The sequence below is a fragment of the Varroa jacobsoni genome, unplaced genomic scaffold (genome assembly GCF_002532875.2).
Source record: "Varroa jacobsoni isolate VJ856 unplaced genomic scaffold, vjacob_1.0 scaffold_806, whole genome shotgun sequence".
NCBI classification, from domain to species: Eukaryota; Metazoa; Arthropoda; class Arachnida; order Mesostigmata; family Varroidae; genus Varroa; species Varroa jacobsoni.
Window position 1 is genome coordinate 25,382 of NW_019213708.1, and position 8,633 is coordinate 34,014.

The following is an 8,633-nucleotide window of genomic DNA, read 5'->3' on the forward strand; positions in this document are numbered from 1 at the left end:
TCGCCTCTTGGGGCAAGATCATTAGCTCAACGTTACGAATATTTATCAAAATATAAAGTAACCGCTATAGCTAAATTGCTTAATTGACCCAACAAGTAAATGAGAGGCATTGATTTCTTAGGCAGCCGACAAAACGTTCAGTGGAGTCTCGTAGAGTGTTATAGGTATACTAAACTGCGTGAAGATCCGCGACAGTTCGCAGCACAAATGAAGCTTGACGTACCATTGGTCACGATCTAGTTCTTCAGAAATCGCTAACTCTTCTTCCCGACGAACTTGGCCGATAACATTGTTCATTTCGGAAGGAAAACCGAGGACGCAGACGGCAGCTACAGCGGCAATATAGTTAATGCTATGAACTTTATGCAAGGGAATATTTGTTGGGGAAGCAGGGTAGCCGTCGTTCGTCATAATTGAAGCTTGTCAGTCGACGGCGTTAGCTCCTCCGGGAAACAAACGCGGTTAGAAAAAGTATCCGATCTTCTTTTCGTACCAGCATGTATAGCGTTTGTGTTTACACTTGCCTTCCTATCTCTCAACATTTTTTTTTTCTGTTTTCGGGCCGACGGCAAACGCCGTCAGTACGAACGAATGACAATAAAGCACGGGAACACATACGTAAAAAAACTATAATGTAAATACACCCACTAACCGAAATTCACTTTTTCCTTTTTTTCTTACAGGTAAATCTGGACGTGTAGCGAGCTTGCACGCGCGACCCCTACAACAAAATCGATAAAAATTGCTCATTGGGCAACGTTTCACCTTTGGTATACTGTCCCACAGCTCATTCAACGATGTTAAGTTTACATATCTTCCGCCATGATTTTTGTAAAGTACTCGACACTTCGTTAAGTGATAGCTGGTGCGATATGACGATTTGTTTGCTGGTATCCGTAGTTTAATTTTTGCATGTCTTAATGCCTTTTTTGGAGACTTTTCTAAACGCACAGGTAGTGGATGTGGGCCTGCTATGGAATATGATATTCAGCTAAGGGAAATGATGGCTTCGAGCGCTAGACCTCGTATCCATCGCATACACACTTTTATCTTTAAGCCTTCTCAAGCATAACTCTCAATTCGCCATTTATTTCATAGGAGACATAATGAATGAAGGAAATGTTTACCAATCTGCGCACGTAAGGTATTTAGTGCGACTATCTGGACCACCTCTCTGAATGCCTTTCAGGCATTCACAGTTACCTGACGCAGGCCAAACAGGCGAATGCTTACTTCTCTAGTGTTTTTGACGCCGCACAATCTCTCCCTTCTTGTAATATATAAGACGGGAGGACCCCTGTACGCCCACGTGTCTGAGGTCCGGATTGTCACAGTTCAGCAAGTTGACACTACAAGCAATTTATGTCAAAGGTTAGAGGCAAGGGCACAGAGTTGAGCACCTTTGTCAAGGGCGCTCGATAACTTTAAAAACGGAATCTATTCTAGCAGACGAAGGGACAGCTAGTGTCATAAAAAAAAACCGAACATCTCAACGTGAATTGACAAACGGAGTAGATTCCTCTTCTATGAGACGTAAAGTAATTTATGGACCACTTTGCAAACCTGCCCGTGTCGCTCTCGACCAAAAATCCAAAGCCAGCCAAAGTAGGGACGCCAAAACAAGATTTGCCTTTCGTAACTGATATGACCGAGCAGGACGATATAGTGTTATAAGACCGTGCTTACGCAGAGCTCCCCAAAGAAAAAGATTAAATTCTTTGGTCCTATCACCTATATTGACAAGCGGCTCAACTAACTTACGTATTGCATCCGGAGGCCGTTTGCAAGTTTCGAGTTTCCTACTGATGTATCTCTTATCTAAAGCTGGAGCTCCCATCTCGTTTCGAGAATTCGAAACAATCCCCAAAAGGAGACCACAAAGATCTCGAAACGTAGTTTAACTTTCATAACTTTTATAGAACAAAGAACATCAAAGCAAATTTCAATCAAGCAACCGTATATAAAAAGCTGCCCAGCTCATATATATACATTTTTCTAAGTTTTTGCTGAGATCAAAGACAAGCATAAGGATGCCGATGGAAATTGAGATAGCTCGATAGTGCCTCGTTGACCAATATGGCAGCTGTAACGCGTGAAATTGTTTACAAGTGACAATTTCCATAATGACTCCTTTGCCCTCATGGCCCTATCACAGCTTTATAGCAGTTTGCACCAGTGACATTTTTGTAGCTAGAATAACTGAGATCATCAGCAAACAAAATCAAATGGATATCACGATATATGCCGAGGCCGTATCATATTGAAGTCATATTATAAAGTTAGAGTTAGCTGTGCTTCATGCTTTGTTAATGTATTTTTTCATATTCTATTTTTTGCTTTGCCAGAAGGAGCGCTATCTCTTCGAGCCTGTAAATCTTTAAATTCTCTTTTTTCTCCGCGCCCAAATTCGGTTCATCCTGTTCAAAATTGGACGTGCACGCTTTGCAATGTAGCACGGTTTTGCGATAATCGATTTCTCAGCTTTTACGCTGTCACCTATTTGTACGCCATCATTTATTCTACCTCGTTCTCTTATTCTTCATGCGGAACAAGCACATCATAAGCAAAGGTAACGCGGGTCGATTGAAAGGCGGATCAATTTTATCGTACTACTTTTTCTCCCGAGCGTATTCTTTCAAATGCACTAAGACGGAATTACTAGCTAACCCATGGCGTGTGATATTATGCTTGTCAAGGAAGCTTGCGTGAACAAAGGGGGTACACAAAAGGTATAAAATGGGCTACTTAACCGAAGACCTAGGATTCGTCTTTCTGACCTATGAGATGCCCCTACGATGGTGAGATTGTCCCTTATCCGTATCAAAAGTTCTTCCTCTGTCACGCTTTTCAAGCTCGTTGGAAGACGAGTGGTGTTAACTGGAAAATTGTAGTACTATTAAATATACAGCTTATTGTCAGATTTGTTTTACTGTACTATATTTTTTGGGGGGTATTTAGAGAAAGTCATCACTAAATACAGTTATAATTGAGGTTGACTGACATTTTGCTTATTCTCACATGATTAAACACGCTAGATATCAGGCATACATTTCCTTCGTGATAGCCAGTATCTGACCGCTACCTAATCGATGTATGCCATCAAAATCATCATATCCACTACTAAGCAGTCCCCAAAAAGGCTCGCTCTCTTTCGTAAACAAATATACGAAACTCAGGTCGCACAGGTTTTTTTTTTCGATCCCGAGCAAAGTTACGATCCTCAATCGTTGATTCCATCGGTGACTCGTTACTTTTGCAATACGAGAAAACAATGAAATGTCGGCCAGAGTATATCATACATAAGCGCCAACGCTCGTAAACTCGCTCTTATCCTATAGGTACTAGAAATCATTATTATTAGTACTTGCTTTTTATTAATTTAGCACAATTTCATTCCCATCGATCAACAGGATTCTAACAACAAACAACTGACTGTACGTATCAAAAGACGAGCGCATCCTGTTTATCCTTTCTCCTGCTGTCGAATATGATCATTGAGCAGATCGCGTATACGGCAATACTCACAAAAAATTTGCTACCGCAAAGCCAGTAGCGAAAAAGTAGAGTCAAGCAATTGCTGTTATTATTGAAATTAGTTCCGGAGCCACGCGCGACCATCTCAATATGTCTCATGTTGTGCCCTTTGGTACTGCTCGAGCTCATCCCCTTGACCCCCCGCTTCCGCCCTATCCAGTCTACCGAGATGAACGGATCTACTATAGAGAAATTGTGAGGCACAACAGTAACCCGCCAAGAGAAGATGAACGAACGAATAAATTCGCTCGAGCAGAGGTTGTCCTTATCAATTGTAACGATGTCTTTGCAGGTTCTCTATGTCAATTTTACGGAGGACAGAAACAGAAATGATGGCCACGTTCAGATCTATAGAGGGGATTGATTTGTAGGATATACGGTGTTCTTTTCGCCTGCGGAGGTACAGGTCGAAGCATATCGCTATACCCCTTATGTAATTGATGTTTTTCTAGTCATAACACAGAATTGGTGGACCTCTTTGCGCAATACATTCATGATGTGCCCATCTAGGTTTACTGCTGCCGCTATTGCTGAAAATAGCATATATATATGATGCTGTAGCGAACGGACTTTTATTCTTGTTGTTGTTATTATTATTATTGCCTAAGCAGAAGTTTTCCGCGGAGTTTTCGTTTGTTTAGTGTCGTTTCAACCGTCGGCCGAGCCCTCGCTTCGCAGGTAGCAATGATTTCGATGTTCGTGTAGAATAAATCTGAACCTGATGAGTACCCTTTTTACACGTCTGATCTACGCAGATGTGTATATGTTTTATTGGCGATGGAGTTAATCGTCGGGCCAATGTTGAATGCTGGCATGAAGTCAATGATGTGTGTACAGCGCAACGAACGGCGCGAATAGGCAAGACGAAACGCCTTGAATGAAAGCTATTCAGCCGGTGTCAATGCAGTTGTTGCTAACGCAATGAGCAGGTAAAGAGCAGGTTAGAGCGAGACTTGCTTCGCTGGCAGGGGAGAGTTCGCAAAGGATGTATGTGCCGGCAAACGAGAGAGAGAACGTTTCTGACAGGGAGACAAGCCTTAATCGCCTAAGGACACCGAATGAAGCGAGACGGGACAGCCTTTACTAACTTGATCCACCTCACTTTTAAACAGCGGTTCGCTTTCGTGGCGTCTTCATTGAAGACCGCCGCCAAAGAGCGTGAACGGACGAATGATTTGTCCGGGATGACATATGACCAATGAAAAGTCTGTGCAAATTCGACAGGCCTTGAAGTTTGTCGCGCTTGTTATTTATACGTGCTTGTGAACAAACTACCAAAAAGTTAATTCTTCCGATTTGTTCGTTATCGTATTGTACGTGGCCGTGCGAACAGAGTGAATTTTAGGAAACTATGACGGTGACGTGAAGTTGAGGAAGCACGTGGACAAGGAGTTGGGTGACATATCAAAAACTAATTGGCCCCGTCTTCAGCGTGGGTTTGACTAGGTGTAAAGCAGACGTTGATAAGGCCTGCAGCAAGCCCCTCTTGCCCACCGCGCTACATTGCACGCCATTACACAACGATTTAAATCCGATAACGGCATCATAACGACTAAACGATGAATATCTTAACGATGCTCGAGTCAACTTTAGTCATGTAAAACTAAACTATGTAAAAAAACATCAGCCGGCAATGATGATGATAGCAACAGTTCTTCATTAAAATGTCATTTGTTTGACGTTGAAGCAGAGGGCTCGATGGCAACTTTTATTCCCTTGTTCTGAATCATCAAGTCCTAAATAACCCATCGAAGCTATTAGGTCCGCAGTTTGGCTTCCTTTATTGCCAGCCGTGGTATCATAAATTTACAACTGTTATACATATTCTAACACAGACATGTAATTCTCTGCACTCCGTTATTTAATAGCACGCGACTGTACCTCCATATATCGCCATGCAGATCATTAAGAGCTCGTGACGCTATTGCTGTGCTGTACAACAAAATAAACAGCAGAACCAACTGTGTAGGCAAACGTATTATTATTCCAGACAATGTTTACTTTCGATTTTACATTCGACCTTACTGACTCGGCAATCTGATTCATGATGACCCAGTTACGTAATGATGCCTTCAACGATTCTGAGAAACGGTACGTCAAATCGAGTCAAAACATCATCTAACGATGCTATCAGTCTAGGTGACTCTAGGCAACTAGCGGCTTCAGTAGAGAAACAGGAAAAGAAATATCTATACTGAGCGATTTATCGCTGTTGAAGGACAGGCCGAAAACGTGAATCGCCGCAGTCTTATCTCGCGTGCCATGTGATACAAGAAGCCGCCGGCCTGCAGCCTGCCTTGTCCCATCAGGTCTCAGCGCCCGATCACGGTTTCACTCGAATAGGGCCGAGTTAGAAGAACTCCAAGAATACGATTTACTTTTGACGCAGATGGCAGAATTGACGTGCAACAGATATTCGCCCGTGAATTTTTTTGGCTCGCGTGACCTTTATATTATCCTTGCCCTACAGAGCGAGCCACGGTTAAGGTGTACTCCTTAGTATCTTAGTGACTCTTATGAGTAAAACATTTTGCTTATTTTATCAGGCAGAGCTTTTTTGGGAACCATGGTAAAAAGATTACATCAAAAGGATATTGGTACTGCATTAGCGGAACAAACAATGTCTGAGGGTGTTCGTTATTACAGAGTTAAGTCACCTAATTGGGGCTAAGCAGCTTTGGCATGCAGCTTCTTAATCAAGTGCGGTCGAGGAATTAAATGAAGGGGCGAAGTGGAGAATGAAATTTCTGTCTTCACTGTTCGCTACGTTTTAGATTTCAACATAGTAACGTGAGTATAGCACGGTTTCTTGTTCCGTATCGATAACAGATGTCAGGCCAGCTATATACATGTCAGTCGTAAGTCGGTCCGATTACTTGACGTCCCCCACTCGTCAGAGCTTCTCGAACCGCGGGCGACAATATTGCACGTTGTCTTCGTCTAACAAATGTCACCAACCGAAGCTCGTAACGCTTTTGTAGCTCACACGTACCTTTGCTCCTTCCGTTTAAACCGCTTTTCAGCGTTCGACATGGCGTCGCGTGGCTTCAACTCAATCGTGAACAGACATTTGCTCAGGTTTGCTTTAAATTCGTCCTGATAATTTCTTTACTGTCAGCGAATTGCGTGGGGTTAGTCTGTCGTTAGGATTAGGCAACTGATCTAATTTTCTCACCAGATTGACAACCTGTAGCGAAGCCTGTTAGGTCTATGTCCTGGCTCTTTCATGATAGGTCTCGAACGTTTCGTGGGGCCGCGTAGAAGCAAATTGCTTACAGCACATGCGGAACAGGTGATAGACGTAGAACGTTGGCCTTAGCTGAACAAGCGTAGTGCAGCAGGTCACTTCGAAAGGAAGCGGCCTGGTCTCAACGGCAACCAGTACTATAAAGCGGACAGCGTGAGTCGGTTTGATCTGTTGTTGAGTGTCAAAAGACATCGTAACCAGCATTTCTCAATAGCTGTCGTACCTCCGACGCAATACCAAAGAATGTTTCAGAAAAGCAAAGAAAAAAATCGCCAGTGTACCCCTGAGCGAGCTAGTTACATAATCAGGTGTCAGGTGTTCACCAGACATGACGGGTAGGTAGATTTCGAGTAGAGCAAGGTAGATATCATATCTGTTGAAGCTACGGCCTGTAGTGATATTTGACCGAGTTCCGAACGATAATGGCGATCCATTCACTGCATATAGCTTCCTTCATATCGACGGTGGTGGATTACGAACGCTCGCGGGCTACAGCTTTATATATTTTGCCTCTGTCTAGATAGGTTTGATAATTTAAAGGAAGTGCCCTCTGCAAGGTAACTAGGTTGGGAGTATGGCGAAATCTGATTGAAAATACAATAACGTGGTCGCATCGATTCAAATCGCGCTGGTTTGCTAGAAATACAATTGTATTAGATTGGGGTGGACTAAGCAGATGCCTATCGGGGGCATTCGACGAAGGTGGTCGTTACCGTTATTGGGGGCATTCGATATCTTCTGCATCGACAACTAGTTATGTGACGATTGCTCGAAAGCTCGTTACGGCGTGCGAGGGTTGTAGCAACATTTTAACCGCGTAAACCTTTCACGTCAACGCCCACAAAGTATACCATCTTCTATTCGCATATAGGAACGTAGCTGAATCATTCTGATCACGTTGGGTTATCATTAGGAAATTACTGGTTGGTTCTTACAACGACGCTGTGCGGGCATACCGGGTTCGGGGATAGATTGAAACAGCATGAAAACAATAAGCCAAACACAAGGCGGAGAAATTGAACATGACTGAAAGTATAAAGATGCATGCTCATAGTTTAAGATATTGCATCGGGCCAACAAAGTCGGTTTGCGGGCGGAGTCATTGCGCAGTGAAAGGCGAAGACCACATCACGGCTACTTGCTATCGGCATCCAATTGCAACGACGCTTTAGGACTTAGTATTTGTACATATGCTACCTATGTGTATAATCTGATCAGTAAAAACGGTGCCTTGTTCGAAATGACGACACCAAATCGAGTGGCAGACGATATTTCTGATTTGCTCTTAATTATTCGTTGTCCATTATGGCGGTCATATGCAGATGTGGCACGCGACGTATACTTATGCACCCGCTGACTCGAGAGTAGCAATTTTGTTGCGCAAGAGAGCCTGAACGTCGCCCAGGATTCTGGGTTTATCTTTGTAATGATGGACGGCTATATATGTATTTCGAGGGGCATATCCTTTGATCACCTGCCCCTGCTATTGAAAGACGAAAACGATTTATAGAGAATATAGCAGTGTTGATATTACAAAATAAAGCCAGTGACTACAATCAGCAAAACCACCTGCCCCCTATTTGTCGCTTCGTTTTGAAATAAAAAAAAAATTGTTATTGAATAAGGAACGAATGCAGATGTTAGACTTAGTAATGATAAGCGGCGAAGAACTTGCCTTAGGTACCGAATTAACGAAGTACGTAGATGTAAAATTAGGTGGAGTCCAAGAGAAGTATGGAGTGCGTCTAAATTTAGGAGAAGTTGTGATGTATGTATGCACGCTAATCGAAAGAACGAGGAGCAATACCACTGGCATATTGAATAATAAAAGCTCGACAGGTAAATACACGAT

The 8,633-nt window shown here is 42.9% G+C and overlaps 1 long non-coding RNA gene across 2 annotated transcripts in view; it reads right to left on the bottom strand.

Annotated features, from left to right (window-relative positions):
* LOC111263969 (uncharacterized) overlaps nt 1-8,633 on the bottom strand; it is an 89,302-nt gene that overhangs the window by 12,529 nt on the left and 68,140 nt on the right. The window lies entirely within an intron of this gene.